The sequence below is a fragment of the Dromiciops gliroides genome, chromosome 5, assembly GCF_019393635.1.
Source record: "Dromiciops gliroides isolate mDroGli1 chromosome 5, mDroGli1.pri, whole genome shotgun sequence".
Taxonomy (NCBI): Eukaryota; Metazoa; Chordata; class Mammalia; order Microbiotheria; family Microbiotheriidae; genus Dromiciops; species Dromiciops gliroides.
Window position 1 is genome coordinate 288,715,725 of NC_057865.1, and position 21,840 is coordinate 288,737,564.

At 45.9% G+C, this 21,840-nt stretch overlaps 1 protein-coding gene across 11 annotated transcripts in view; it reads right to left on the minus strand.

The window, feature by feature from the left end:
• ELFN2 (extracellular leucine rich repeat and fibronectin type III domain containing 2) overlaps window positions 1-21,840 on the minus strand; it is a 94,554-nt gene that overhangs the window by 26,816 nt on the left and 45,898 nt on the right. The window contains exons 4-5 of one of the 11 annotated variants that reach the window (XM_043964923.1): window positions 17,410-17,453; window positions 16,398-16,713 (exon numbers count right to left, since the gene is read on the minus strand). The exons of the other annotated variants lie outside the window; for them this stretch is intronic. The gene's annotated coding sequence lies outside the window, so the exon portion shown is untranslated. The remainder of the gene's footprint in view (window positions 1-16,397; window positions 16,714-17,409; window positions 17,454-21,840) is intronic. 11 annotated transcript variants of the gene reach the window in all.

Genomic DNA, 21,840 nt, shown 5'->3' on the forward strand with positions numbered 1-21,840 from the left:
GGAAACTGAGGAACAGAGAAATTGCCCATAGCCATCTTTCAATATGCACCCAAGTCACCTCTGCCCACCCTCTTGGGACTTGCCCAAGGCCATTATGTAGTGTGGTGGAAAGAGCCCTGGACTGAGGCCAGAAGATCTGAGTTCAAATCTCATATCTACTACATAATGAAGTGAGTGACTTGCTGTTGGGCACAGGGATGGTAGATAAGTGGCAGAGCTGGGATTTGACTGTAAACAACTGTTCTTTCCATTTAACCTCATTGGGCTACAGTTTAGGATTGGACTAAAGCTACTTGAATTCTAATATTCTCTGATTCTGTGAGTAGCTCAGGAAAAGTGCGAGAGCAGAGCTTCCATTGACCAAGAACTCCATCCCCATCCTAGGTGCCGTAAGAGGGAGGAGAGATACTGTCCCTGTCTGCAGGGACTCCCAAGATGAGGCTGCCCTGAAAGACAACATTCTAGAGGTGAAAGGGAAGCTCAGAGCCAGAAGCCCCCAGGGACTGTTCTGGCTAAGAAATGTACCAGCCACATGATCAAGGAAGAGTCACTCACCCTCTTGTGGTATCAGATTCCTCTACAGCAAACTGGATGCTGGACTTCTGAGCTGAAAAGAACCTTAGGCTTTATCTAATCCAAACCTCTCACTTCACAGATAAAAAACAGGACAATGTAGCAGAAAGCACACTGTCTCTGGGCTAAGAGGATCTGGGTTGGAATCGCACCTCTGAAGCTGTGTGCCCTTGGGCAAGGCCCTTAACCTCTCTGGGCCCCAATTTCATCATTTGTAAAATGAGGAGTTTGAACTGGCTTGTGAGATCTCTTCTAGCTCTAGGATCTTGGAAAGTTAGGTCACACCCCCCCCCCCAGGAAGCAATTTGTCATGATCACACATTAGCAGAGCTGGGGTTCAAATTTGTGTCCTTTGAGCCCCCAAACCACTGCTCTTCTCCCCACACAATGCTGACAATGATCTCTCTCCTCCCTGACTTACGGGGATATTTGGTCAGAAAGTGCTTTCTTTGAAAAAGCTTAAGGCACTAGAGAAAAGTGCATCATTAAACTGTTGATGGAGGCAGCTCACAGGCAAAGAGAGAGAGAGAGAGAAAGAGAGAGAGAGAGAGGGAGAGAGAGAGAGAGAGAGAGAGAGAGAGAGAGAGAGAGAGAGAGAGAGAGAGAGGAATATGACCAGAGTGTGGATGATCAATGCATGATCAGAACCCAAGGCATGGCACAGAGCGTGAGGACCACAGAAGTTCAGAGTAGGGACAGAGCCATCCTACCCTCCTTACCCATCTATGGTGACATGGCCACAGAGTCTGTGAGATGCAGAAGGAGGAACAAAGGATTTTGATAAGCCACGGCACCATCGAGGTTTCCCAACCCAAACCCCACCTTGCCACTGTTAAAATACACATGTAAACACATATGCAAATTCTCTGTGGTGATCCATTCAGCTTTCAGCACCAGGGCTCTGGATAGTTCCAGAGTTTGGGGTAAGAGTTAATGAACCTGGTGTGGGTAGGACAGCACAAGGAGGAGTAGGAGTAGTCATCTTTACATTTATGGGCTTCCAGAAGACAGGCCCCTTTGGTAGTAAAAGTTTTGCAGATGGTGGGTAAATATTTGCTGCGGACAGTGCCGTTTTCCCAGCCGGCAGCTGGTAAACATGGCTCAAGAAGATGAATTAAGGAATAACGAAGAGTTGCAAGGTCAGACAGAGAGGGAATGGAGACTCCCAGCAGCAGCCTGGGAGACTGTGTTTCTGGACTGCAGATGGCAATGGCCATCCGGCAGAGTATCCCTGATAATATTGAAGGTGGCAGGATGGGAGGAAGGGCAAGGAAGATGTTCCCACAGCAAGGTCAAAGACCCGCCAAATATGCTGTAAATGTCTAAAAGAAATTAGTGTGACAGTTCTAGGGAGGTGTTTGAAAAACAACTCTGCAAATGACTTTCTGTGTGACTCTTGGCAAGTCATTTCATCCCCTTTGAGCCTCAGTTTTCCCATCTGTAAAATGGGGATAATGATAGCAGTTGCCTCACAGGATGGTTGAGGGTCAAATATGTAAAGCACTTTACAAACCCTAAAGTATCTATAAATATCAGTTGCAACCACTATTATTGTTTTTATTATTAATCATCTAATGCTACTGCCCCTTTGGGAAAACTGAAACCCAGACATGAGATGGAAGAAGTACAAGGTCACACAGGGAAGCAAGGCTACAGCCAGGACTCCCAACAGCTTCCTGCTTCCCTCTCCAAGGCTCTTTCCATCACTCCCACTCTGCCTCCCACAACTTTGCTTCCAGGGTTGGCCTTCCCCCAATTCCCAAATATGCACCTGGGCCACCTCTGCCCACACTCTGTCTGGGTGAGTTTATAATTATTATTAATAACAACAATAATATCATTTCTCAGTGCTCTAACAACTACCACAACCATTATGGTTGTGCTAACTGTTCCCATAACTACCACTCTCAAATTTCATTCTCACCCTCCAGGCCGGCCCCTAGGCAGCAGTGAGTCACCAAAGCTTAAGCATCAGAAGGGGCTTTTTAGGTCATCTTGTCCAACCTGAGACTCAACTGGAATCCACATCCTAGGCAAGTGGCCACCTGATCTTTTCTTGAAGACCTCCTGAAAGGGGAAAGCTCCCTACCTCCCAATACACCCTTTGGGTTTTGTAGACTTCTCTCATTGAGAAAGTCCAAATTCTCTCTTTCCTACTCCCTTCCACCACTTCAGTTTCCATCCTCTGGGGCCAAAGGGAAGCAATCTAATTGGCTCTTACCCTCTTGTTTCTGCGACATGATATCCTATCTCCCATCCCTGTGGCTTTGCATGGGATATCACCAGAATCACAGCATTTGAGACTCCGTGGGGATCTCATCCCATCCTGTCATCTGGTCAGGTCCATTCACAAAAGGCTATTTCTCCATGGTGGAAATGTACCCTTTCGTCACCTCCACCTCTTAAAATCACTAGTCTTCTTCAAGGCGGAGCTCAAAATTGGCCCTATATGTGAGATCTTTCCTGATCCTCCTGGATGCTAGAGCCACACATACACATACAAAGCAAAGAAATTCCTTTGCATTTATTTCATTTATGCTTATTGTCTCTTCCCCTGAGAGAAGGTAAGCTCCTTAAGGTCAAGGACTGCCTCATTTTTGTCTCTGCCTCTAACACAATGCCTGGCACCTAGTAGACGCTTGAAAAATCCTTGCTAATTGATCCAGCATCAGCCCTTCAAGTATGGAAAGATAATTATCATTAAGCAGGGGATATATACTGAAAAGAGCACCAGTCCTGGAATCACAGGAAGGTCCTCAATTCAAATTCCAGATCTACCACTGGGTGACCTTAAGCAAATCATCTAACTTCTCTGGGCCTCAGTTCTTCATCTATAAAATGGACTGGAGAAGGAAATGGGAAAGTGCTCCAGTATCTTCACCAAGAAAATCCCCAATAGGGTCACATAGAGTCAGAAACGACTGGAATTACTCATCAACAACAACCAGAACAAATGAGGGAGAGGGTCTTGAAAATTCCATTCCTTCTCTGGAGCTATGATCTTATGTCTAACCCCCACCCCTACCCCCATGCCAAATCTTCTCTTCTCCAGAATAAACAATCCAAGTTCCTTCAACAGGTCCTCATGTGGGAGGGAGTTCTATTCCCTTTGCCTGGTCACCTTCCTCTGGATACTTTCCTGGTGGCAATGTCCTTCCTGAAAATATCACCTAAACATAGAGTCTTCTAGATATAGTCTACCCTGGGCAGAGGACAGCAGGACTGTCACCTCCCCAATCCCAAAAGCCATACTTCCATTAATGCTGACTCAATGGGAGTCAGTGCACACCTTCCTCTCATTATCCAGAGATGTTACTAAGGTGTTTAGTGTAGACAAAGGTGGGGTTGGTAGTAGTCAGTGAGTGGTCTCAGGAGGGATGAGAGTGCTATGACTGGGGCCAGTCGAGTATATCTTGGAGAGTGGGAAGCACCAATGGACCAAGCATACAGGAAAGCAATTAAGAATTGGGCTAAAATTTTAAAGTGACTAAAAGCATCCTGTGACCTGGAGATCCCACTGTTAGGCATGTGTCATAGCATGTCAAAGATAGAAAGAAAAATCTCATCTACACCAAAATATTTATAGTAGCCCTTTTGTTGCAGCAAAGAACTGGAAACAAGGGAGGTGCTCATCAAATCAAGAATGGCTAAAAAAAAAGTGGTGATTTGGGACAGCTAGATGGCACAGTGGATAAAGCACTGGGCCTGGATTCAGGAGGACCTGAGTTCAAATCTGGTCTCAGACAAGATACTTGCTAGCTGTGTGACCCTGGGCAAGTCACTTAACCCTCATTACCCCGCAAAAAAAGAGGTGATATGTGAATGTGATGGAATATTACTGTGAAATGAGAAATCAGAAGAATTCAGAGAAGCATGAGAAGTCTTGTATTAATGGATGCAAAGGGAAGTAAGGAGAACCAGGAAAATAATATAAGCAATGACTACCACAGTGCAAATGGAAGGACAATGAGATAAAACTTAACACTTTGTAATTATGGTGACCAAGAGAAGAATTAAGTACACCTTCATCCCCTCTTTGCCAAGGTGGAACACTAGGGGTGTGGAATATTATAGCTACTATCAAATTTGGTTTATGGGCTAAACTGCTTCCCCTCCCCTTTCTAAATCTCTGTGGATAAGAACAGAGGAAGAGATATTTTTGAAATGAAGAAGATTTTGAAAGAAAATATGGATTGTTTGCCACCTCAGGGAAGGGGGAGGGGAGGGAGGGAAAGAGGGATAAAAGTTGGAACCCCAAACTATAAATAAAAATGTTTATTATTTTAAAAAATGTTTAAAAAGAAAATATGTCAATGAATGTGAGATAGTTTTAAAAAAAGAGCAAATACACCAGCTTGGGTTCTAGCCCCATTTCTGCCACTAATTCACCATGTGATACCAGATACAGCTAGGTGGAAAAGTAGATAGAAGATAAGACCTGCAGTCAGGAAGACCTGAGCTAAAATCCCGCATCAGACACCTACTAACTATGTGATCCTGGGCAAGTCACTTAACCACTGCCTGCCTCCATTTTCCCATCTGTAAAATTAAGGTAATAATAGCAACTGCCTCCCATAGTTGTTGTGAGGACAAAATGAGAGCTAACTTTGCTATAAATGCCAGCCCTTATGACTATCATCCAGGAACTGGGATCCTATAAGCTCCTTGAAGGCAGAGATCATGTCCTTATCCAACTTGCCTCCTCCCCCACCCCCACCCCCAGGAACCAGTCACAAGAGCAGGTGCTTAACCTACTTTGGTTGAATCCCTAAAATTCTAATACTATGGTTAGTCTTTCCTCTAGCCTGTTTTTCCAGGTGGGGGAGGCCAGGGTAGTAAAAAGAATACTAGCCTTAGAGTCAAGGAACCTGGGTCTTAAGGCTAAGCTCTACCACTTAATTGCTGTGTGCCCCTAGCCCCATTGCTTCCCTCTGAACCCCATCTTCCCATATTTCAGATAGTTACTCTGCAGCATTGTTGTGAAGAAAGGACTTTGTACACTGGAAAGCACCACATACCAGTGAGCCACTGTTATTACTATTTTTCTTCCTCATTAGCAAGTCAATAATAGCCACCTATTCTGAGGCTTGGCCTCTTGTTCACCATGAGAGCTACTTGCTATGAACTAGATTCAGATCCGCAATTACAAGGACCCCAGAGGAGACGTAGAATCCAGCTTGGCCTGGCTTGGTAGACAGGCCCTAATGAGATCCCTCTATTCTAGTTTTTCTGGGGAGCCATAGCTTCATTCCTGCCTTCTTCATTCTCTTACAAGGCTCTGCTCCTGACCTCCCAAGACTGTAAGTCCATGCCCCCTCTGCTGCTGACTCATCCTGGTCCTTCCTTCCATGCCCAAGGCCTGGAACAACTTACCACCAACTTACCCACTCACTGTGGAATGACCATGAACAAAGCCCCCTTCTTCCATTGCTTCCTCCTTGAGCTTCCATTTTGTGGAAGGCCTGTCATTCTCCTCTTCTCCCGGCTCCCATCTTCCTCTGGACTTTAAAACCATGTCCCCATGGCAGATACCTTCATCTCCACTCTCTACTTTTCAACTCCTTTATGTGGTGTCTTCCCCCTTTGGAATGTAAGCCCCCTGAGGGGAGGGTCTGTCTCTTTGTTGTGTTTGTATTCCCAGTACTCAGCATAGTGTCCCACATGGAGTGAGTGCTTAATCAATGCTTCCTTCCTTCCTTCCTTCTTGGTTTTTTGTTTTGTTTTTTGTTGTTGTTATTGTTGTTTTGTGGGGCAATGAGGGTTAAGTGACTTGCCCAGGGTCACACAGCTAGTGTCAAGTATCTGAGGCTGGATTTGAACTCAGGTCCTCCTGAATCCAAGGCCAGTGCTTTATCCACTGCGCCACCTAGCTGCCCCTATCCTTCCTTCCTTCTTGATCTCAGTCAAGGTTCTTTTCTACTCAGCCCCCAGAGAAATGCTATGCCCTCTATTAATACTTCAGGGTGTGGGACCATAGAGTTGAGAGGGACACTTGAGAGGCAGCATGAAATGATGAAGAGACCATTGGACTTGGAGTCCATTTTACAAAAAGGACCCAAATCCTTCCTTAGACACTTACTAGCTGGGTGACCCTGAGCGAGTCACCTCCTTCATTTCATCTATACAATGTCAGACTGGATGACCTCTAAGTCCCCTTCTGACTCTAAATCTAAGATCCTAGGACAAGTCCAATCTCCTCTTTATGCAATAAGGAAACTGAGGACCACAGAAGGAAAGGGATTTGCTGAAGGTCCTATGAGTGATTAGAAGCATAGCCAGGTTTCCATTTCCCCAGGACCTCTGACTTCCAGTGTGCTTTCTACCACACCGTGTCCTGTCCAATCTAGACCAGGATGCCTTGGCTCTGGAGACAGAAGACACCAGGCTTAGAAAGCTAGTGTCATTGATGCTAACAGACTCTACCCATGGCCATTGGGGATGAGTAGGGGAAAGGAAGGAAGATGACGGGATGGGGCGCTTCCTTGGCCGTAGCCTTTAGCCAACAACTCTAGTCTCCCTCTTGAGGAGTGAGTCATCAGCAGAGTCACACTTTGGCCAGGTGTTGCGGATGAATCACAGGCTCCCAGAATTGGATGCAACCCCAGAGGTCACAAGATCATAGAATGTCAAAGGGACCTCAGAACACAGAATGTTAGAGACCAGAGAGACCTTACTTAGAACACAATGTCAGAGCTGGGAGAAACTCTGGAACAGAGCATATCAGAGCTTACCGATGTTTGATGTCTCATCCAAGCTCTTCATTTTCTAAATGGGGAAACTGAAGCCTGGAAAGGTTCAAAAGAGAGTGGGCATCTCTGGTCTTGGTGAACATTGATTAGGTCCCACAGCTAGAAAGAAGTAGAACTGAGATCTGAATCCAGGTCCTCTGGCTGCAAATCTAACATCCCTGCTGCCTTATTTAATGCGTTGTATTATGCATTATACACCTGTATTACCAATACCAGCTTTATTTCTCCTCCCCACAATACAAGAATACCACTTTCATCAGGTGACTCCCCTGCTCAAAGACCTTTGACAGCTCCTGGTTTCCCTCCCCTGGCAAGTCCTACTCTTCAGATCCTCTGACCATCATTGACTCCATCCTTCTGCACCAACCCTGACAATCTACTGCTGCCCGCCATACCTTCTACTTGAGCAACACTGCTCCCTTCACTGTTCCACAGACAGGACACTTTTGCTGATTACCACCTTCATGCCTTTGCTTTTCCTATTGCCATGTAGCTTCCTCAAGGGCAGGAATGGTCCTGATTTTGTACATAGATCTCCAGCACCTAACACAGGACCTAGCACTCGTGGGCCCTAAATAAATGCTTGTCAATTGATAGATCATTCACCTAGACCAGAAATATCCCCCCTCTTCTACTCTACCCATCCCAATCCTTCACAGTCTTCAAGACCCATTTAACCCATTCTCTATTCCACCCATGAAGGATCATCTCTTGGGACTTCCAATAGCACAATTTATGACTTGATCCCATTTAGTCATTGAATATAAGAACAGAAAAGGACCTCTGAGGTCATCTAACTCCAAATCCCACCTTGTGCAGGAATCTTTTCCATAGCTTTCCTAACTGGGAACCACTCAGCCTTTCCATCAAAGATGGGACACTCACTACCTCATGAGGCAGCCTGGTGCAATGTTGGGCTGCTCAAAATGTTTGAGCAGTTCTTGCCAATACTCTACTGAATTCTTTAACTTCCTCATGGTGCTGTGGTAAAAGGTCCAAGAATCTGAATTCAAATCTAAGCTCTGAAATATGCTGCCAGTATGATCCTGGGAAAGTCACTGCATCTCAGTTTCCTCTTCTGAATCTCAGGTTTGCTGTCTCCTTCTTGTGTGATAACTGGGCGAATCACTCAACCTCTCTAGACTCTGATTTCCTCATTTATTAAGCTGGGGCAGAGGGAGGTGTGCAGATGGTGAACTGGGTAATCTCTGAGGTTAAAAGGCAGAATGATATGTCTAGGACACTAGATGGAGTCAGGAAGCCCAAGGTTCAAATCTCCTCTCAAATACTCTCTATGTGACCCTGATCAAGTCACCTACCTTTTCTGAGCCTTCATGCGTAAAATGACAGGACTGGACTTGATGAGTACAAAGGTCCCTTCCAGCACTAAATCCTTGATCATAGGAGCCCTTCAAGTCCTAAGTCAGTGGAGCCAAGAGAAGTGAGTCTAATCTCTGCTCAATATGTCAGCCCCTTGGTTACTTGGAGAGGGCTCTTGTGTCTCCCCCGACCTCCACCCCCACCTAAATCTTTTCTTCTCCAGCTTATTAAAACATTGACAGCTCTTTCAGTAGTAGTACCTTGTCATCATTCTGGCCATCCATCACTTTGCCTCTTATCACTCGACAGAACTATAACCAACACTTCTGCCACCTGGCAGAACACATTTAGGACAAGAAAAATTTAGCTAAGGAAGAAGGGGTTCATGGGAGAGAGGCTTTTGACCTCCACCCTCAAGGCCCCTCTTCAACGAAGGAAACACTCCATCTCATAGCTACCTCTTCTCACTAGATGCTAAACTCAGTTGTTTCTACCTGCTGTAGCAAAACAAGTGCTACGAGCACCCTGTAAATTTCCAGTCCTTGGAACAAAGGTCTGGTTATCCTTCCCTAGTTCTTGCTCTGTCAGTTTGTCTCCCTCACTACTTTCTGAGCTCTCTGAGGACAGTCTAGATGTATGCCTCAGTGTCTCCCAGGTACTAAGCACAATACTAGCTAAATCCTAGGTCCAAGAAATACCTGGATAATAAATTCCATTTGTTGAGCAATTAATGTCACTTCTAACTCTCTGGGACTCAGTGCCTACCTCTGTTTATCTATAATCCTATAATTCTCATGATTGCTCTGAAGCCTCAGTTTCCTCATCTGTAAAAATGAGGACTAGATGGCCTCTGAAATCCCTTCCAGCTTTGGATCTAGAATCCAGTCTCCTGAATCCAGTCTTCCTCCCCAGTCCAAATCCTCTGTCTGAGTCTCTAAGAAGTCTGATTGTTCTTCTTAGTCCATCCCTGTCATTCCCCACCCTAAGGCTGGCTCTGGGTCTCTGGGTTTCCTGGTCTCTAAGAAATAAGCAGAGCTGATATTAGGACTTTAAAGCTCTTCTCATATGTTTTCTCATTTGCTTTTCACAACAACCTCAGAATACAGGCAATGCAGAATTAGTGTCTCTATTAGACAGATCAAGAAACTGAGGCTCAGAGAGCTGATGTAATTTACCTAAGTGGGCAAGCTGGGGACTTCAAGTCTGGAGATCTCTCCTTTAAACCAACCAGGTCTTCCCAGTCTGCTCCCCTAGCTTGCCTCTCCCATTGCCTCCTGACCCTCCCTTCCTGCTAGCACCTTGTTCCATGCCCCTTCTCTCCCCTGCTTTCATCTTCTCCTCCTCTTTTCCTATTCACCAATCCCCATCTCCAAACACCTGGGTTCAAGCTTGTCTTTCATACACTGCTTAGCTTCCGGCCCAGATGGCTCAAGCATTACAAATGAACACTGACAAACACACTCATTTACATAGATGCCACAGGAGGAGGCCTCTAGCCTCTGGCAAAAGGGGAATTTCCAGAACACCTATACAATAGGGACTTTTTTATCCTGGCACTCGGTGCCCAGCTGGTGCCCTCTGAGAGCCCAGAAAATCAGATGTAGTATCATAGTATCTTGAAATCAGAGAGACATGGGCCCATGGGTGCCCAGAATATAAGAGGAGAATCTTCAAATCCCAGAATCTGAGAGCCTTAGAATTTGTTGTGTTCCTAGACTACTGGAATCTTAGAACAGTTAGAATACACCGAGTCCTAGAATCCCTGAGTCTTGGAATACATTGAATCTTGGATTCCTAGAAATTTAGAATACAGAAATCTTAGAAGTCTGAAAAAAAATCCTGGAATCTTAGAACGCATGAAAATTGAGGATCCTCCTGTCTTGGAACCCAGAGATCTTAGAATGCTAGAATCTTAGAATACATGAAATCTTAAATATTTATAATCTTCTAATTCAAAAGTCCTCAGATGCTAGAATCTCAGAATACACAAAATCTTAAAATATTTAGAATCTTGGAATTGCAGTCCTAGAAAGGAATAGAATAAATCATACATACATACACACACCCCATCCTGAATCCAGGCAGGGAAAAGGATAACATTCCTAGCCAAGTCCCAGACAACTTGTGAGCTATCCCTTATAATCTGATACACACAAACCACCACATCTAATAGACACCTACCCAAGATATGTCAAGGGTAATGCGCTCTCTCTCTCTCTCTCTCTCTCTCTCTCTCTCTCTCTCTCTCTCTCTCTCTCTCTCTCTCTCTCTCTCTCTCTCTCTCTCTCTCCCATGTAAACTTCAGTCCCTCCATAAGAACTGGCATCCTTCCTGATGGGAATAATTTCTTTCCCAGGACCTCTTCCCTACTTCTAGGACCCATCCCCCCACTTCACAAATGAAATGAAAACCCAAAGAAAGTGACTCGTCCAAGTTCACACACCACTACCCTGTATGATATTGCCTTAAAATGGCACCCAGTTCAATTTTTGTTTTTTTTTTTTCATCCATTGGTCCAAAGACTTATTGAGTGCTTTCCTTAATAGGTAAGTTAAGGGCCAGTGTTCTGGGGGATAGAAAGAAAACTATCCCTGCCTACAGGGGAACTTACAGTTTAGAGAAAGAGATAAGAAACTACAGAAATTACAATAATGAAAAGCTGGGTGTAGAAGTACAATTGAGAAAAGTAGAAAAAGAGAGTACAGAGAAGAGCGAGATAACTGGGCACTGAGGGTAATCAAGGAGTGCTTCCTGTAGGAGATGCCATTAAAGCTTGTCCCTGAAGAATTGGAAGAACTTTAACAAGAAGGAATGGGGGTAGCTAGGTGGCACAGTGGATAAAGCACCAGCCCTGGATTCAGGAGAACCTGAGTTCAAATCTGGCCTCAGACACTTGACACTTACTAGCTATGTGACCCTGGGCAAGTCACTTAACCCTCATTGCGCTACAAAAAAAAAAAAAAAAAAGAAGGAGAAGAAGAAGAAGAAGGAATGGGAGGCGATTCCTAGTGGCAGGAACAGCCAAGGTGTGGGGATGAGGAGACTGAATCCCAAAGTGGGGAAGAGACTTGGCCACTGTCACACAGTGACATAAGTGCTCATAAGAGCAGATCCGGAATTCAAACCCAGGTGCTGTGACATCATATTCAGTGATCTATATACTACCCATCACCTTGTATTTATTTAGTTATCTGTGTAACTATTTTCTCCTTCATAGTCAGTCAATAACATTTATTAAGCACCTACAATGTGCCAGGCACTGTGCTAAGCTCTGAGGATACAAAAAAAGGCAAAAGACAGTCCCTGCCCTCAAGGAGATTACAATCTAATGAAGATGGCAACATTGTAAGCTCCTCTAGGGAGCCTTTGTCCTTGAACTCTGAATACTTGGCACACAGGTAGCACTGCTTATTGCTTGGTTGACGGGTTGTTTGGTTGTTTGATAAACTCACCATACCATATCACTGTGGCTTATCTTTCATCTAGCTAAGAAGGAAGGAAGGGAAGGGACTAAAGAGGGCTCTCCTAGTGTCCAACCACATCTCCCCATGGGGCCATGTGAGAATAGCTTGGGTTCTGGGACACAGGGCACAGGATTCTCATCTACAATGCCCTTCCCACCTGAGACATTTCTTTACAAACCTCCAGGCATGTTTGTGGAAGAACTTGCATGAAGAGGGGGAAGCAAAGAGAGAAAATCAGAGCTAGGTTGGGGCCAGATCAAGAAGGACTTGAAGAAGATGGACATTATTCAGGAGATAATAAGAAGTCTCAGAAAATAACTCAGAAGAGTCCCACATTCCATCATGGGCATATGTGTCCTGCTCCTCAGAAGAATCCTGTGGTCTCTAAGCCCACGGGTGGGGCACCCTGAGCTGTGTTCAATGTCCTTCCCACTTCCCTATCAGGAAAGCTGTCTCCTTTCCCACGGTGCCACCCCAACACCTCCACATGCCCAGCTTGACTATCCCTCACAGCCAGTTTATACCAGGATTCAACCTCAAATGCCCTAACACCAAATTCAGCATCCTTTACATTAGACATTCGGACATAGCTCTTTTGTGTTTCGGCATTTGTATGACTGCTGTCTCCTTCCTAGGATGCAATCACTCCAAAGTGATCTTGTTTGGGACTTGGTTGGTTTTTTGGTCTTATTATCCCGGCCCTAACACAAAGCCTGTCACACAGCAACTTTAATGAGTCAATCAGCAAGTATTTATTAAACATCTACTATATGAGTTGGGCAAGATTCTGGAGCTACAAGAACAAAGGATGATCGATCCCTCCCTATGAGGAGATTGCATTCCAATGGTGGAGACAAGTGCATACACATATACATGCATGAACACACACATATCATAAAGTGCCTAAATACAAATGTATCCAAAGTCATTATGTACAAGGAAATTAGGATGGGGGTGGGACTAGCAGGTGTGGGAAAGAATCATGAACCAGGAGCTTGCTATTAACAGAAGCTAAATGGATGACCCTCCCCAGAAACCTTTGCAATTTGAAAGCAGATTCTAGGAGGAAGAAAAAGCAAGCCTCTGGTTCTATGAACTTGCATTGGTCAGGGACTTCTCTCTGAAGATGTCTACCAGCCTGGTGACTCAGAACTGACCCCCTGAGGAACATTACCCCAGACCCCTGTGCTTGACTCACCTCCCAGTGGTGGTTCCCACCTGCCTGCTCTCTACCCCGACCCAGGGGGCAGAAGGAGGGACAAGGAGATGAAAGTCAAAAGCTGAAAATCCCTTCAGTCTATACCCTTCATTTTACAGACAAGGAAACTGAGGCTCAGGGATTGGAAGTGACTAGTCCAAGGTCAAAGAGGTTGGAAGGAACAGAGAGGGAGGTTCAAAGCCAGGCCCTCTGATTTTAAATCTTCTGCTTTCTAACTGGACCAGATGTCTCCAAACAAACACTTCTGGCAAGTCCATCAAAGACTGTCAGGAGCTGCCACAGATAGAAATGTCCACCCCGGGCTTGGCACACCCGACAGGCCCAGGGGAGGTCCCTGGCTGCAATTGGACTCGTTTTCAGTTTTTCTACCCTGTCCAGGAACACGCTGAGCCCCAGCAACTGGGGGCCAGCTCCTCTCCAGCTGCCCAGCCTAATTGGCCACTTACTCTCCCTGCCCATGGAAGTCGAGCCAAGAAGGCCCATTAGCACGTTGGCAAGGCTGGGTTCTCAGGGAGAGAGATAGGGACTGTGAAAGGAATGAGAAAGCCTGGGAGTCGGGAGACCCGACTAGCTGTGCCATCACAGGCAGATCTCTCCACCTTCCCCAGTCCAAAGGAGGGGGTGAGCCTGGCCCCTCCTGCTGCCCCACCTGGGCCTGGCACACAGGCTCCTGTCATGACCACAATTCACATTTTCTGTCCTACTTTACAATTCCCAAAACCTCAAAAGTCCCCTGTAAGGTAAGCATGGCATCAGCGTTGGTCCAACTTTCAAGATTCATTCATTCATTCAAAGAGTATTTGTAAAAGGTCTCCCATGTGCTGGGAAAATACACAGTTTATTTGTAATACATGGAGTTTACAATCGAGGGGCAGCTAGACCGTTAGATCAAGCACCAGACCTGGAACCAGGAAAGACCTCTGTTCAAATCCTGCTTCAGATGTTTACAGTATGACCCTAGGCAAGTCACCTAATATCTCTGACCTCAGTTTTCTCATCTGTAAAATGGAGATAATGATAGGACCTACTTCTCAGGAGTGTTGTGGGGATCCCCTGAGATAATATATATAAAGCACTGTAGAAATGTTAGCTATGGGACAATGAGGTGGCACAGTGGATAAAGCACTGGCCCTGGAGTCAGGAGGACCTGAGTTCAAATTTGGCCTCAGATTCTTGACATTTACTAGCTGTGTGACCCTGGACAAGTCACTCAACCCCAATCGCCCTGCAAAAAAAAAAAAAAAGAAAGAAAGAAGTGATAGCTATTCTTAATAACATTTTTTCTTTTAGTGCAGACCTATAAAATCAGTGTAAATTGGTTGGTCAGAGACAGCCAGGATGGGGCATAGGCTGGGCACCTCGAAGTGGCACATTGGGAAGGAAGGTAGCCCCACTAGCAGAATAGGAGGACACCAAACACAGCCTGGGGAGATGGACTTCCCCCTCAGGTGCAAATCAGTAATTTATTAGCAGTGTCCAAAAGCAGAGTATATTTCTATTATATTAGAGAGGAAACCCCTTGAGGGTAGGCACCATTTTTCACCTTTTTTTGCGTGGTATACCCATCCCCCGGCATGGGGCTTAGCACACAGTAAGTGCTTAATATTTGTTGATTGACTGAGAGGCTAAGTCAATCAAGGAACAATCAATGTATCGACAAGCATTTAATAATAATAATGATAGTAACTTGCATTTACATAGCACTCACTGTGTGCCAGGCGCTCTGCTAATAGTTTTATAAATATCATCTCATTTTATAAGCACATAGTAAGTGCTTCATAAATGCTTGTTGATTGACTCATTGAGAAGTTGTCAGTCAAGCAACAATCAATCCAGGCTTGTAGTAGTAGTGGTGGTAGAGAAGGAGGAGGAGGAAGAGGAGGAGGAGCAGGAGAAGGAGAAGGAGAAGGAGAAGGAGAAGGAGAAGGAGGAGAAGGAGAAGGAGAAGGAGAAGGAGAAGGAGAAGGAGAAGGAGAAGGAGAAGGAGAAGAAGAAGAAGAAGAAGAAGAAGAAGAAGAAGAAGAAGAAGAAGAAGAAGAAACAATACTAATAGCTAGCACCTACTATGCACCAAGGCCTACAGTAGGGGCTGGGGATAGAAAGCTCTCTCCCTCTTGGGAGGCAACACAGTGTAGGGGAAGGAACCCATTTTCTGACATCAGAGGACCTGAATTCACATCTTGCTTTGAATGCACCTTTCCTGTGTGACCTTGGGCAAGTGACTTCCCTTCCTGTGCCTCAGTTTCCTCATCTGGAAAAAAACAAGGAGGTTGGAACCCATGCCCTGTAAGCTCCCTTCCCAATCTATACCAATCGGGGCAGCTAGGTGGTGTAGCGGATAGAGCACCAGCCCTGGAGTCTGGAGGATCTAAGTTCAAATCCAGCCTCAGACACTTGACACTTACTGGCTGTGTGACCCTGGGCAAGTCACTTAACCCTAATTGTCTCACCAAAAACAAAGAAACAAACAAAAAACCTATCTATACTAATGATCCTCTGACTTTAAGATAGTACCTGCCCACAAAGAACCAATCTTCTATTGAGGAGGGAGGGGCAAACAAAAACCTGAAACTTCTTCCCAGTCACCAAAGAGGGTGTATCTGAGGTTCCCTGACTCTGCACAAGCGCTCCTACTTCTCAGGCAATAACTAAAGCTCCCTTTCTGTAATGCCTTAAAAATTACAAAGTATTTTACACCTAATTTCATTTAAAATTCTTTAAAGGCAGGAATTCCCCCAGGGCAGGGAAGGGGGGAGGTCTTGGTATCCCTAGTTCCCGGCACTTATAAAATAAAAGGTACTTAATAAATTAATAATTAATAAATAAATACTTGTTGCTTAATTGACTGATCCTCACGAACTTAAATATCAGATCTGGGAGGGACCTTAAGTAGGTACTGTCATTATCTCCATTTTAAAGATGAGGACATTGAAGCTGAGAGCGATTTAAGTCACTTGGTCAGTCACACAGCTGGTAAGTGTCTGAGGAAAGATTCAAACTCAGACCTTCCTGGGAAAGGGCTTCGTCAATAAGAACTGTTGACTGAAAAGGCAAGGGATTCTTGTTACTTACCTAGGAGAGGGAGCTGCCTCGAAGGAAGTAGGAAGGAGAAGAGACAGTGAGGGAGAGGAAAAAGAATTACTGCCTAGTGGGCAGAGCAGAAGGCTGGAAGCAGGGCATCTCAGGTCCAGCTTGGGCCTCTGATATTTACTTGCTGTGTGACCTTTTCCTTAAATCTCTTCCTCTCTCTAGACATCAATTTCCTCATCACTTAAATGAGTGGAGTGATCTCAAATTTCATGCTCATTTTAAGCTTATTGTACTCATTTAAGTGTACATCCGAAGACAAAATCTTTGCTCCTTGCAGGCTTAATCTGGTGACATATTTCTTCAAAAAAAAAAAAAAAAGAACAGAATGATAATACTTGGGGAGGAGAGGAAAGTGGTGTTACACATTTCAAAAACACCTTCCAGCTCTGACATCCCCTGTTCTAAGATCCCTCCCAGCCCTGACATCCCATGTTCTAAGGCCCCTCCCAACCCTGACATTCTCAAATCTTAAGCTTCTTAAGGGAAAAGAGAAAACCCATTTTGCAGGGAGACACTGAAGTCCACATCTCTTTGCTCAAAAAGGAAAAAATTAAACAAACAAAAACCACTGAACAGCCAAGAAAGAATAACTTATTTTTATGAGCTTGTTAACATTTGTGAAGTTAAGTAAGCCCCAATTTATGCCATTCATTTGCATACATTAAAGGGTTTCATTCCCTCCCTGTTGGTGTGCAGTTACTGTGAAACCTTTCTGTTAAAAAAAAAAAAGAAAGAAAGAAAGAAAGAAAAGAGAGAAAAGAAAAAAAAAGACTCTTCTCCCTGTGCTGATATTAATTAGCACCTTCCGATCCTGCTCAGCAGTTATTTTTACTGTTTTCTGGTGTTTCTGGGAAGTTTGTGCCCGAAGAAGCCCTTCCTTCTTTCCCCAGTGTCCCTCCTTTCTCTCCCCTTCCCGCCCTCCCCCTGTGCCAGGAAGGGGGTCCTGGCTTAGAGGCACAAAAACCCAAGTTCAAATCCTGTCTTAGACACTCACCAGCTGGGTGACTCTGGGTGCATTTTGAAGCTCAGTTTCTTCGTCTGTAAAATGCAGGTAATCATAAGCATAAACCCCTTAGGGTTTCTTTTGTGAGAATCAAATGAGATAACATGCAAAAGCATTTGGCAAACCCCAAAGTGCTATATAAATTCTAGCTCTCTTTAGCTTCCATCCATTCATTCATTTATTCCACACACATTCATTAATCCTTACTGCCTAGAACCTGTGCTCAGAGCTAGTGGCTAACTAGGAAGAAGACCCATTCTCTCCTCTCCTGGGGTGTAAGGGCAAGTAGGAAGATGGCCCTCCCCCATTTTACAGACAAGGAAACAGATCCAGGAAGGTCATCTGATTGCCCTGTCACATGGGGAGAGACTCCAGACACTAACCATACACGAGTTTTGCTTTGAAGATTTCTCCGGAAATCTTTGAGGTTCTCCAGGATGGGGTGACAGGCTAGATAGACACCTAACCCCTTCTCTTCTGGGGGCAGCCTTCCCTCCCCAAGGTGAACCCAAAGCCACAGGGGCTCAGAGCCAGAGCCCCTCGTAAGAGAGCTCCCCAACCCCACCCCACCCCCGACCCTGAGCCATGTGTCACATTGAAGGAGTGAGATGGAGAGGACTGACAACTAGGAAAAGGCTGAGGGGAGAAAAACCTGTGGCCAAGAGCATTGGGATCCCTGGAGGTTCCTCTGTTTGCTTTTTGTCTCTGTCTTTCTCTCCCGATGGTGTGGAAGGAGAAGTGAATTTGAAACCTGAATCTGTGTGACCCTGGACAAGTCACTGTCTTTCTCACATGGGGGGGGGGGGGTAGAGAGAGAGCACAAGAGGAGTTGCTGAAGAGGCTTAGCTGAGAGCACATTCCCCTCTCTCCCATACTGTAGGTTCCAGACAAATTCTCCTTCTTCTTGTTCTCCTTATACAGAAACCCTCTCCATCCCATCTTTCTACAGCCGCTCCCCCATACCTGGACACACTTAGATGTGCGTACATTTCTTTCCTCTATAGAGTGTAAGCCCCCTGCAGGCAGGCACTGTTTCACAAAATCACAGATTCTGAGCTGGAAGGGACCTCCCAGGTCTCATAGGACTAATTCCTTTATTTTTTCAGGTGAGGAAACTGAGATCTAGCGGAGATGAACATCGAACTCAAGTCTTCTGACTCCAAATCCAACCTTCTTCCCTTGGACCACGATGACAGCGCCATTTTGGTCTTTCTCTCTCCAGGTAAGATTGATCAATTGATACCTGGAATGCTCTCCTGCCTCACCTGGGCCTGCTCAGGAAGACCTGAGTTCAAATCCTGCCTCAGACACTTATTAGTTGGATGACCCTGGGCAAGACACTTAACCTTTATCTGCCTCAGTTTCCCCATCTATTAAATGGGGATAATAATAATACCCCCTCATGGGCGGGGTGTCCAGTAGTATTTGTAAAGCACTTAGCATAGCACCTAGCACATAGTAGGTAATTAATCAATTCTTGCTTCTTTCCTTCCTCCCTTCAAGGCTCAGCTCAAACAGCACTGCCTACAAGTAGCTTTCCCTGATCCCCTCAGGTGTTAGTGCTCCCCCTCAAACAATTCAGCCTATATTTTTGGTGTTGACTTATTCCCCAGTATTCTGTAAGCAACCTGAGGGCAGGAATAGGGTTCTTGTCTTTGCCTTTGTGGCCAAGCACAGTGCCTGACTTTGCTCATGAAGCACAGGGTGAGCTCTTACTAAAGGTTTGTTGAACTAATTAATTATGGAGCCTTTGGGTGCCTGGCCCCAGGCCCTGAGACCCCACAGCCCACAGCCCCTTCCTCTGTAGCACACTGCTCACCTGTTCTAATTCCCATCCTGGTAACCGGGGAAGCTGAGACCTAGGAAGGGGAAAGGGACTTGGTCAACATGACACAGCGACAGGAAGCAGCCATGGATCCAAAATCTGAACCCAGATCTTCAGACTCCAAATCCCCACCTTTTCCCACTAGGCCATGTTGGAAGAGAGAAAGGGAGGGAGCAGAGAAAGAGGCAGGGGAAGCTGTTTCTGGTGTTGGCCGGCTCTCTGTTGCTAGGGCTACGTGGATACTGATTTCACATTAACACTAAGACAGAGAGGTGTGGGTTCTCACCTGTTTGGAAGGGAAGGGGGAGGGCTGGAAGCAGCCTAGCTCAGGCAAATGCAGACATATACACCTGGGTATACACAGGCAAACAGGCCCCCCCTCCCAGGAAGAAACAAACCAACCATTTCCATTCAGCACCCCAAGGCACATCAGGGGGCTTTCCTTATATAAGCCTATAATCACCCACCCCTATAATCTGCAGAATTATAGACCTTCAGGCCTGCAGCAAAGTCTTTTTTTCCCCACCTGGAGATTAACAGTGGGCCACTGTGGACAATGGGTACAGCAGAAATAGTCCTGAACTTCGGTGTTACGGTCTACATCTGCCACTGACTGCCTGTGAGATCTTGGACCAGTCATTTCCATTCTCAGGGCCTCTGTTGGCTCATCTCTGAAACAACCAGGTTGGACTAGATGACTGGGAGCAAGATTTCTTCCACCTTCCAAGAATAAACAGAGGCGTCCGACTGATAGAGAATCGTTGAGATAGGGAATGAGGGAGAAAGGGAGGAGGGAAAGGAGGAGGAAAGGAAGGAAGGAAGGAAGGAAGGAAGGAAGGAAGGAAGGAAGGAAGGAAGGAAGGAAGGAAGGAAGGAAGGAAGGAAGGAAGGAAGGAAGGAAGGAAGGAAGGAAGGAAGGAGAGAGGGAAGGAGGGAGGGAGGGAGGGAAGGAAGGAAGGAAGGAAGGAAGGAAGGAAGGAAGGAAGGAAGGAAGGAAGGAAGGAAGGAAGGAAGGAAGGAAGGAAGGAAGGAGGGAGGGAGGGAGGGAGGGAGGGAGGGAGGGAGGGAGGGAGGGAAGGAAGGAAGGAAGGAAGGAAGGAAGGAAGGAAGGAAGGAAGGAAGGAGGGAGGGAGGGAGGGAGGGAGGGAGGGAGGGAGGGAGGGAAGGAAGGAAGGAAGGAAGGAAGGAAGGAAGGAAGGAAGGAAGGAAGGAAGGAAGGAAGGAAGGAAGGAAGGAAGGAAGGAAGGAATTAAAAAGGCATTTACTAAGGACTCCTGTGCTGTGCTGAGCACAGTACCAAAGTCATCCAGCCTTCTAAATCTCAAGCTGACAGGGGCCTCAGAGACTCTGTCATTTTACAGATGAAGAAACTGAGGAGCAGGGAAGTGAAATGATTTAAGACCACACAGGTTCTTAGTGGCAGCACTGGGATTTGACCCCAGGTCCTCTGCCTCTAGTGCCCCGAGCTTGAGAGGTTAGATTTGTCCACTTCAGCCTGGGTAACCAATGCCTCAGCCCAGTCTCTGGTGTCCACTTCCTCCCCAGCCCAGATCATTTTTTCACTAATTCCCAGAGAAATCTTGATTCATTTCCTAGTCCCAGCTGATATCCTCTCCTGGTCCAAATGGACCTTGCCTCGGCCTCTTTAGCCACCTGAGGAAAGCAGCAGTCCACCTGCTCTCCTAATTCAGGGAGAGCCTTAGAAGGCCCCTCCCTAAAGCCCGGCCTTCCCAAGACTCTGAGCGCCAGCCTTTTGTGGTCTCCCAGCTCCAAAAGGATGCTCCCTCCTGGCCCTCCCTTCTCCCACGTCCACTGCAGCCTCACTTGGATCTATTATTCATCTGGTACCCTGTGGTCTTAATGATTCTATGTTCTCTCACTCCCACTACCTTAGCAATAGGCTGGCCTCCTTGTCCAGCCTGTTCCTCTAGGGTCTTTATATGTGTCAAGTACTAAAGAACCCAAGGAGGGACCAGCTGTAGTGATGACAGAGAGACCATCCCACTCCCCATTCTGGAAAGAGAAGCCACTAGAAACAATAGCGAGAGTTCTCAGCTGGGACACCGGGGTCCAAAACCCCCGCCTCTGTCGGCACTCTATGAATGTCCCTATTTACTATTATTATCTATTACTAATATTGGCCGACTTGTAGCCTGGGCTCGATTGGATTCAGTTCTCAGCTCTGCCGCCTTCTACATTGGACACATCACTTCCCACTTTGGGGCCTCAGCTTCTCTCTCGGGAAAGATGAGAGGGCCCCCGACCTTTACACCATCCCCCTTGTCTAGGAAACCATCCCGGATTCTCCCCTTGCTCCCAGACACCTCTCCCTCCTTGGAGTTTCCAATTATTCTTTTCTGGACAGGTGGCGTGGTCCAGTGGGAGGAAGGGGGCAACACAGAAGCTTAGTTCAAATCTTGGTGGCCTTGGGACCTCATTTCCTCTTTGTTGACCTCAGTTTCCTTCCCTGTAATAAGAGGGGGTCTAATTTATGGGATTAAATTTTTTAGACCTAGAAGGGATCTTTAAAGACCAAGCAAGCCCTTGTCTCTCCATACGTTTATAGTTCTGATGGTCCATTCATTCACATCCCTCAT